Source organism: Trachymyrmex cornetzi, unplaced genomic scaffold (assembly GCF_001594075.2).
Source record: "Trachymyrmex cornetzi isolate Tcor2-1 unplaced genomic scaffold, Tcor1.1 scaffold642, whole genome shotgun sequence".
Taxonomy (NCBI): domain Eukaryota; kingdom Metazoa; phylum Arthropoda; class Insecta; order Hymenoptera; family Formicidae; genus Trachymyrmex; species Trachymyrmex cornetzi.
This window is the reverse complement of record NW_017299962.1, coordinates 90,916-102,438: the sequence shown is the minus strand read 5'-3', so window position 1 is coordinate 102,438 and position 11,523 is coordinate 90,916. Positions and strand designations below refer to the sequence as shown.

Below are 11,523 nucleotides of genomic sequence, written 5' to 3'. Positions count from 1 at the left end.
CAAGAGACGTAAAAATATATGTAAATAAAGTTATACATGTCGTCACAATTTTAATGTATGTAATAATAAACGGTAAATTTATATTTTTAATTTATTTTCTACAATTATATAATTTAACACAGAAATATACGAAAAATTAATATAATAATAACAAACTCTATTATTAATAATTTTAATTTAACGATAATATAATTCATTAACAAACCCAATTCATAATAAATTTTCATTTCTAATATAGTTTTTCAATCCTCTACACACTCCCGAAGTTTAGACATTTAAATTCGGGACACTCTGTATAATCATTCCAATTATTATGTTCATCTTCAACCATATTAGCCTTTCTTTACGCGTGCTTCAATTACTATTATTATTATTATTATTTAGAACTTTGGATGATAAAATTACATCACCTTCATCAAGTAATAAAGAATTACATCGCTTTAATGTAAATGAAGAACACTATATGAATCTCACATCATCTTCATCAAGTTTAGAAGTATATCACGACGAAACAGACGAGGCAGACGAAGAACAACATGCGAATACGTTTGAAGTATCAAACGCAAGTATTTCTTTTAAACAAAAGATACACAATTGGTCTATAAAATATATTTCGTGTATCAATAATAGAATGTTATCTGCTTTACTACGTATTTTAAAAACTGAACATGATGAATTTCCACTAACGGCTGTAACATTTCTACAAACTAACAAATCAAAAAATATTGTCAGGCCTATGTTAAGTAATAATGGATCTTTTGGTTCTTATATTAATTTTGGTTCAGAATTAGTTCTTAAATCGATGATAGATTCTAAAATATATACGGAAGATGTAATCGAAATTTTAGTTAATATTGATGGTGTACAAATTTATAAAAATTCGAAGCAACAATTTTGGTCTATATTAATTATGTTACATAATAAAAAATATATTGTCACACCGCAGGTTGTAGCCATATATCATGGTGAATCTAAACCTAAATCTTCAACGGAATTTTTAGATAAATTTATAACAGAATTATTAAATTTAATGACCAATAGAATTACATTGGACGATAAAATATATATTATTAAATTGTTAGGTTTTGTATGTGATACACCGGCCAGAGCATTTATTAAATGTACAAAATCTCATGTTGCATTTTATGCATGCGAACGTTGTACCGTAAAAGGTAAAACAGTTGGTAAAAATAAACGCGTATATACGAGAGTTACTTGTGAAAAACGTAGTAAACAATCTTTTGAAGCGCGTACACAACCTGAGCATCATCTTAATGAAATCTCTCCTTTATTGAGAATTTCAGAATTTGATCCAATAAATTCAGTTCTACTCGATTCTATGCATCTTTTGTTTCTTGGAGTTACAAAAACTTTATTAATGAATATTGTATTTGGTGGTCATGAGGCAGGTGGAATTGGTCGACAAAATCGTTTAGTACTAAATAATTTACTTCGCAGTTTTTCTGGTCAAATTCCTGCAGAATTCCAAAGAAAAGTTTTAGACATCGATGATTTAAAAAATTGGAAAGCTACGCAATTTCGCTTTTTTCTTTTATATGGCGGTGTATTAGTACTTCGTCGCGTTTTTCCTAAAGATAAATATAAACACTTTTGTCTGTTATACGTAGCATGTCGATTGTTATGCAGTGATGATTTGGCAGTATCAAATACAGAAATTGTAAAAAAAAATTTAATATTATTCTTTCGTTTATTACCAAAATTTTATGGCCGCCATATACAAAGTATTAATTTTCATAATTTGATTCATATAGCAGATGATGTAACTCATATGGGATGTTCATTGAGTTCATTTTCAGCATTTCCATTTGAAAACTTTTTGATGACTTTAAAAAAACTAGTTCGTACACCAAACAATCCTTTATGTCAAGTTGCAAATCGTTTGAGAGAAATTAATTCTAATACTAATATAAAAATTCACCGAATTGTACCATTAACGGATTACGTACAAAAAAAAATCAGTCTATTTATGCAATCGTATAACAATAAAGAATATATTTGCAAGTGTAACATGGAATGGAATGATTATTACCAATTCTTCTCCTAATAATATTGTACAACTTAAAAATGGTGACATAATCCAAATTGATCAAATTTTTTCATTACAAAATAACGGTTTAAATAAAAAACAAATATAATTAAAAGGTTTTTTATATCATGATAAAAATAATGTTTTTAAATATCCATATAAATCATCTGATGTCGGTTTATGGCAAGTTGCTTTAAGTAAATATCACCGTATCTTTAAAATTCAAGAAATTGATCATAAATGCGTACTTTTACAGGTTGAGAATAATATGTATTGTACACAATTATTACATACTTAAATTTTTGAGTTTTATAAATAAAACTTACACCGAATTCGATTGGACGCATTCAGTGCGCACTGGATTATATTAATGTCTTCGTACACAAATTGATAAAGATGTATACTTAATATTAATATAAAAACGAGTTAAACCGTGAAATTCTAAATACATTTTATTGTATTATTAAGTAAAATACATATTTTATAATTCAAAATATTTGTATTTCATTTTTACATTATTATTATTTTTACATTATTTGTATTTCATTTTTTCATTATAATTTTTTCTTTAAATTCTTTCTATATAATTTTCTATATAATTTTATAACTTTTAAAAAAATTTCTTATATTTTTTATATAAATTAGAATACTTTTCATAAGTGCTGGGAAAGTTCAGATCTTTTCTAAAATTTTTTATGTACATAAATTCTGAATTATATTAAAAGAATTCACTCATATACGACCTGCGAACCGCAGATTGTGCACTGATCTAGTGATGCTCCTCTGTATATTTGCTTCTTCAGAAAAAAAAACTGATAGCATTGCGCTTTTCATTTTTACAGCTATGTAACCTAAAATATCTAATCATTGTCCTTGACTGACAAAAACGTATTTATTACGATGTTAACAAATTTTATATTTGTTGTGATAAATTTATTTCAACACTAATTAAATAATAAACAATGGATAATTTCTCATATTTGTAAGTAATAATAGTTATAAGTGCCTTTTTTGATTCCTTGGTATTTTTTAGATGTATTATATATTTTGTTAGCAAATTGAAATTATATGAAAATAGTTTTTTGATGTGAAATTTGATAACATCTTTTATGAAATTTAAAACAGAACCGAATTAGATGATAATGCTACCCATATCATCGTTTTATTTACTAATATTCGGCGTCGAGACAAAAAAACATGCATCGATCTTGTACCAAGAGAATGGTTATATAAAATTAAACGAACATGGTTTTGTAAATATCCACCGAAATCTTCTTATAATAAAATACAAGAATGGAGTGAAGACCGTAAATCTCCTGAGTCAACATGGAGAAAATACGTCGTTAAATTAATAAAAGATGCTAGTAAGTACAAATTAAAAAAGATAAATCAAATAATTCTTATAATAAATTAAATAATTCTAATAATATTAATTTAATTATCTTATAATCTAATAATATTAATTTAATTATCTTATAGTTAAAAGTTTGTAATAATTTAAAGATTAACTATTCTTTTTACTCAATTAAATTTACATTAAAAACCGCTATTTTTCAATAATAATTTGAATACATTTATTAAAAATTATAAGGTAATATACTCTCCCCGCCCCCCTCTCCCTGTATACATCTAAATTTTCTATAAAATATTGTGTTGTCTAAAAAGTTTGTGCAGTTTTCTTTAATTCAAAATTGTACATATTTTTCAGTTTGTAGTTCTCTATATGTAAAAATTACCAAACTTATAGAAATTTAAAAAATATAGTAACCTTTCGAAAGTAGAGATTTCGAGCTTTAATATTCTTTTTTTAAATTTAAATTTCGTTCATATTTAACAAAAATAGTATATATTGTATAATTTTGAACTAAAAAAACAGCACGAATTTTCTGGATAAACCAATATTACACTTACAAAAAATCTATATTCGTAGATAATTTTGATGAGGGACAACGTCGAATAGCACGCATTTCAGAAGGCAGTTTTATTATCAAGCGAATTGTCTGACGGATCTGACGTAAGTGCTGAAGAATTAGAAAACACAGAAGATGAATCGGATGCGTTAAATGAACTGGAATTAAAAAGATTTTCAAGTCAAAAAGTTGTAAAAAAAAAATTACAGAAATTGATGAAGGTATTCATCGTTTGTGGATATTGTTAGTTGTTAAAACTTGTAAAAGTTCGTACATTTCTAAATTTATAACTATCAGATATTAATTTTGTAGATATCATTTCACATAGTTAGTTCATCAGAATCATCTGGTATTTCTAACAATAAAAGAAGTTCACAACATTTACAAATTCTCAAAGGAAATAAACGTAAAAAAAGTACTGATAAAAGTATACGTGAAAGCCCATTAAAACAAACAAAATTACGCAAGGAATGTTCAGAAAATAATGGTATTTATTACATATAAGATCAATTTTTATGTTTAATTTTCATATCTATTTTTATATCATAAAAGGTTAGACACTTCATCCCAGATAGACAAATGTACGTAAACTTAAGGATCACATAAGGGTTATGAATCCTTTTAATAAGATTCAATGCATCAAAGTTGACATTTGTTTTTATCTAAATTTTAGAATATATTTATCTTACTTTATACGACACAAAATAAAGAAAAATTTACAAATCATTTATTATTACGAAAAATTTATAATACAAATCATTTATTATTAATATTTATCATTTATTTATTATTATCATTTATTATTTACAAATCATTTATTATTATTATATAATTGCGAAAGTGCATCATTAATAATGTATTACATTTAATTACATATAATAAAAATATTCCATATAGTGATATTGTAAAAATATAAATCTAAAAATAACAATAAAATATAATAAAAATATAACAAATATAACAAAAATAAGAAATATAACAAATATAACAAATATAACAAAAATATAACAAAAATATAACAAAAATATAACAAAAAGATAACAAAAATATAACACAAATATAACAAAATCATATAAAGTAATCATTTCTTTTTAAATAATTATTTGATTACATATTAAAAAAAATAATTGCTTAATTACAAACCCAGACTTCCATATTTTTTAAAATAAACATTTATATTTTCAGAATTTATTCAAGATGTTGCTGATGCTTGCTATGAAAAAGTAAAAGTATTTTTACAAAAAAAGATGGATAATATTAAAAAAAGTTTTTATACGATTTAAGAAAAGGATTTGAAGATTTACAAAACAATTTATTGTTAAATTTGCCACAAGAAGAAATGAATCCAATTTCAGCCTTAAAACAAGTCATTGCAATTAAATTACCAACTTCCACAATAGATGATTTTAACAATTTGGATGTTTCAATAGATATCGATGAAAAAAAAAATGCCTTGGTAATAATTTTCTTCAAATTAATTAAATATTTTTATTTTTAAGGAAATATTTATCTAATTTCCGTAGCGTTCATTATTTGAGAGATACGTCGATGTAGCACCTACATATAGAAAAGCTATACATGATGCTTTAACGGCAGTGATGTTAAAAAATGTTCAAATGCAGTTTACTGCTTTTGGTAGACAAAAAGGCGAAAATAAAAAAATGAACTTCAGCAAAACAAAAATTTACAGTTTACTTATGGGTATGTTTTTGCAGTTTTTATATTATTATATTTATTTATATATTTACTTAAAAATTATTTTTCTATAAATTCTGTTTTATATGGTATAGTAAAAGAGAAGTATTATTTTTCAAACTTTTTTTCTTAATAACTTTTTAACGAATAACGAGTGATGGCCTTTGTTGGAGGTTACTCAGGAGGGAGGGTCCCCTAATAACATTTACCATAAATTAAAAATTGTTTAACGGGTATTCTCGTAAGCAAATTTGGAGTTCAGGAAGAGAAACACATCAATTCTTCCATGAGTCGTTGGTTCTCGGGAGCAATAGATCGGTGCGGAGGTCGCAAGGAAAGAGAAAACGCAGAGAATTTAAATGCTTGAAAATAATTTAAAAATTGTTTAAAAAGAAATTTATGTTTTAAAGTATTATAATTTTATTACAATTTAATTTGAAAATTTAAAAGATATTTAATTATAAATCACAGTTGCGTTTAAACATATATATACATATATATATGTATACATATAATTAATAGTTTGTTAAAATATTTATTTTAATAATTAATAAAATACATGTTTTAATGCTTAATGATCGTTTTGTCAATCTTTTTCTTATAGTATAGGTATAGTATGTTCAAAATTAATGATATTACAATATTAATAATCCTTATATTAACAATACTTTCATAAAATTAATTATAGATATTAATATGCATAGTACTGGAATCTCTTGAAAATATTGCATATGAAAATCCTGTAATATATGTATATTATAAATTTTTATATATTATATAAATTGAAAATTAGACCTGTTACAGTGCTAAGAAACTGTTACTAGTAATCAATGCATTAATTTTGGTACAATATTATGACCGTTACAGCATTAAGTATCAATATTAATATTTGGTACTCTTGCGATATAGAGAATTAGTACGGATTTTTTATACAGTATTAGTACTGTTATAATATTAAAAATTGGTATTAATATTTGGTACTCTTGCGATATAGAGAATTGGTACGGACTTTTTATACAGTATTAGTACTGTTATAATATTAAAAATTGGTATTAATATTTGGTACTGTTGCAATATTACGAATTAGTAACGATTTTTATTACAGTATTGTTTCTGTTACGGTACTAAAAATCAGTATCGATATTAGGTACAATATGTGTACTAATTCTGGGTACTGTTATAATATTGTAATCCCGTACTGTGATAGTACTCTAATACTGTACTATAATAGTACTGTATTCCAAACCTTGGGCCAATGCTATCATCCCAGTGTTTTACCAGTACTATATCAGTACCGGTATTTAATATCGCGCCGATACTAAATATTGCAAATTTGTACTGGGCCATCAGTATCTCACATCGGTACTAAATATTGCAAATTTGTACTGGGCCAGTATCTCACCGGTATGAAATTTTCACTTGGGGTTCCATATAGTGATCAAGTGTAATATATCGAAATCCGACGCGCTCACATCGTACACGCATCGACGCCTCGTGTAACGCAACATGTATTCCTTGCGGATGGAAAAAAGTCGAAGACACAATTCAGTTAATGTCAGTTACATCGCTCGACCTGGTTTCCCATCCGCTCTGCCCCTGGCTAGACGAGAATGTCATGTGTCCGCTCTGGAATTCGATACAATCCCTAACTTTGCACGCGTAACCCGCGGCAATATTCGATTGTTACAATCCTAGGGTCGCTCATGAATTTTACATTGAAGCGACGAACTATTATCAAATTCCAATAGACAATTGGCGTTCTCGGAGGCGGAGGCTAAACGGGATTGTGGTACGATGCCGATGCGAGGTTGAGGGGAGCTGCAAAGATTATGGGGAAACGTGCCACGCGCAGGGATGCGTCTCTATATAGATGCAGGGGATCGTCTCTGAGGAGTTTAAGGATAGGGGTAGATTTCCCTTCCCTTCTGAGCCTTTCTCTACCTCCTCTCCGACGAAGGAAAGCGACGTTAAGTTGCTGTAGTGGTGAGAGGTAACGTGTACCTGTTCGATAATCGATGTAGCGTGCATCCACCTGAGTCCAATGCCTGCCATCCAGTCAACCCGAGAGAAATTTCTATTTCGAGGAACTAGTGCGCCATCACAAAGAAGGTCTTGCATCGTCCCGAAGAGCGGCATAACTGCGGGCACGATGAAATTCTAATCCAGATCAGCGTGTGAGTCTCGGCGAGCTCATTTTGGGAGACCTTTTTGAAGGGCAACAACGATAGGCGAATACGCTGTTTCCACGATTTCCGATGTATCGTTTGGAAAAATAACTTTACGAAAATATATACATCGAGTGCAAAAAATATTTGCACTCTACAAGAAAGATATATTAAAAAATTTTATTCTTAGAAAATAAATTTAAATTGGCAATTTATTAACAAAGAATAAAATAGATTGCATTTCTGAAAATTATTTTATATAAAGAGAGGTGTACTAATTAAAATACATTGTTCCGTCTTATTCAAAAGTGACACAAATAAAAAATTAATTTTTCAGGAAAGGGAAAAACTATTTTACGTTAATAATTATATTGCAATCTGTTTACATATATCAACTTTTAAACAAATACATTATATACAATGTGACGCAATTATAATTTTTTAATAATTACGTTATAATTTATTTAAACATATTTAAACATTATTTCTAAAAATTCTGTAAGATTTATTTTAAAATAAATATTATATACAAATAAGAGGGAATTATAAATACACATACGCAATCCAAATTTTGATATTAGAATAGTAATAATTGAATTATTCAAATAATTTAAACGTCTCAATTTCACAATAATTATTTGGAATAATTTCAATATTATCTAGATATTATTTGGACAAATTGTATAATTATAATATTATATATATGTAGTTTATGAATGTTATACGTTCGTTATATAGATTACACATACAGAATACAGAAATGTATTGGCATATTGACGTAAGAAAGTACTTTACGACATTGGATTGATTAGTAAGTAACTAATAAAACAATTAGTAAGTTATATATTAGTAAGACATTTGATTTTTTACACATAATAGTAAAATTACTTTATTAAGTAACAACGTAAAGCGATTAATTACTCGTCAAGTGTGTCTATTTATATATTAGAGATCAAGTATATATAGTATCTAAAGTAAAATTGTTGTTATTGTTGATGTACAAAAAAAATTGTCTCCAAATTTTCACATCATCATAGAATTGAATATATTCTTTTTGGTTTCTCTGATTGGACCTGTGTGTATGTACAAATTAATAACTTTTTTTACAAAAAGGAAAAGTATTGGTGTAATTAGAATCGCAAGATCTGCAGTTATATATATAATATTATTTGAATATAAAACTAAAACTGAAAATCTTATTTTTCATGTTTTTTATAAAAGTGTCTAGCTCAATTATTATTTATAGGTCTTATACTTGTGCGGTTTCTTATGTAAAAAAATTTATCTATCACTGAGTATCAGATAACATATATATATATAGATAATAGCTCATATTTAAATTAGTGGAACATTTAATTAACTAAATTATATTATTCAGTTCAACAATTGCCATTTTTATAAATTGCATATAATGAACATTAACGTAATAGTACATAAATTTATACATATTTACAGAGATTATATATCTATAAATATTCAACATTCCATTGTACCTTTTATACATAATAGAATAAATCAGGAAAAATGAAACATTAATAAAATTATGACCAAATCAAGGCTTCATTCGAGCTTAAAAATATTTAATTTAACATAAAATAGTTTACATAAGCATTATTATGATAAATAAGTATCTCCTATTCCAACTAATACTATTCACAAACGTTTCGACTTACAAAGCCTTCCTTAGTGTAAATCGCAATAATAAAATGTGTAATTAACACAACTTTTAACAAGGTGGTTGAACCTCAGTAGAGTCGGATGTCGATATGTAATGGACAGATCGTCAAATGTTAATTTTATTAAAAATAACCAACACAGCCAGAGACAAGAAAATTAACTTTAGTCACCGATAGTCCGCAATATATCCCCATTAAGATAGATAGCCGAATCCGTCGGTAAAGATCGAGAATCCAGTTTGTCACAGACTCGTATAAAACCATTAAGAATTCAGTATCAAAGCGTATTCTATGATATTCTATACAAATGATAAATATATTAAATGATGTATTGTTAATGTAAGTAAAAGAGTAAAAAACTAATGTGAAACTTACGTTAATATATATAAAATACTGTGATTTAGAATCTCAAATCGATATCAGAATAAGAACATTAAACTAGAAGTTGAGTGTTGCTCGTTTAAAAATAAACTGATTTAATATGTAGGTCAACAAAATAAGACTTTGAATTCACAATGTAAAGTCAAGTCTATTCGAAACTGTTAGAATTTTTGTTCGCAAATATCGTCAAGTATGTTAAAATAAGATTTGTCCAATAATTCGGTATCTTTCATTAAATTTAACCCATTTTTTTGTTCTTTGATGTGTATCATTTCTAAAATGTTTCTTTTCCTATAGTTCTTCTCGAAATCAAGAATATTAACTTTTTTCCAATTAAAATTATGGTTAGTTTCATTGATATGTTTAGAGATTACCGAGCATTTAGACTGGTCTAATTTTATGTTATGTATTACGATGTTATTTAATTCTCGTCTGTAATTGTCTTTTAAATTGGCCAATATAAAACGCGTCACAATTATTACAATTTATTTTGTAAATGACATTGTTATTTTTTTCATGTTGGTTTTTGTCTTTATGAACTTTTATAAACCTATTCAGTTTATTAACACATCTGTAGCCAATCATATTATTAGATTTGTTAATAGATCTCGCAATTTTATTGGAAATTGATTTTACATACGGGAAAACCATTAGTCGTCTTGGCTCTACCTCATTAATAGAATGGTTTTCCTCATATTCAGTTGTAAATTTAAGTCTCTCATGTTGTTCGTTAAACAATTTGAAAATTGGAGTTACTTTATCTTTAGGTATAATCATAAAAACATCGTCAACATATCTAAAATAAGTAGACAAACGAGGTTATAAAGAACTTAAAACTTTTTCTTCTACAGCCTCCATCACCTTTGGCTTGTAAAAAATCTACGTTGAAAAATAATATTATATCGGACCATTCTATTAATGAGGTAGAGCCAAGACAACTAATGGTTTTCCCGTATGTAAAATCGATTTCCAATAAAATTACGAGATCTATTAACAAATCTAATAATATGATTGGCTACAGATGTGTTAATAAATTGAATAGGTTTATGAAAGTTCATAAAGACAAAAACCAACATGAAAAAAACAACAATGTCATTTGCAAAATAAATTGTAATATTAGGTGTTAAACTTAATTCCTGCCGTTTTTCGTCCCCAAAATTGATTTGTTTCGAAGGGAAATACCTTAATCAAAGTATTATTAATTAGTAATAAAGTAGAAAGTAGAGGAAATTACTTTGATTAAGGTATTCATTCATCTTCCCTTAGAAACAAATCAATTTTGGAGACGAAAAACGGCAGGAATTAAGTTTAACACCTAATAATTGTGACGCGTCTTATATTGGCCAAACTAAAAGACAATTACAGACGAGAATTAAATAACATCGTAATAACATAAAATTAGACCAGCCTAAATACTCGGTAATCTCTAAACATATCAATGAAACTAATCATAATTTTAATTGGGAAAAAGTTAATATTCTTGATTTCGAGAAGAATTATAGGAAAAGAAACATTTCAGAAATGATACATATCAAAGAACAAAAAATGGGTTAAATTTAAGGGGGTACTCTACTCTAAAACACGCTTTTTTCGGGATTTTTTTACAAGAAACTAGTGAAAATTGTTAATATCAGCTTTTTATGTATATA

The 11,523-nt window shown here is 26.7% G+C and overlaps 1 protein-coding gene across 1 annotated transcript in view; it reads left to right on the top strand.

The window, feature by feature from the left end:
* Positions 1-11,523, top strand: part of LOC108766985 (uncharacterized) — a 27,664-nt gene that overhangs the window by 15,885 nt on the left and 256 nt on the right. The gene's annotated exons all lie outside the window — the stretch shown is intronic.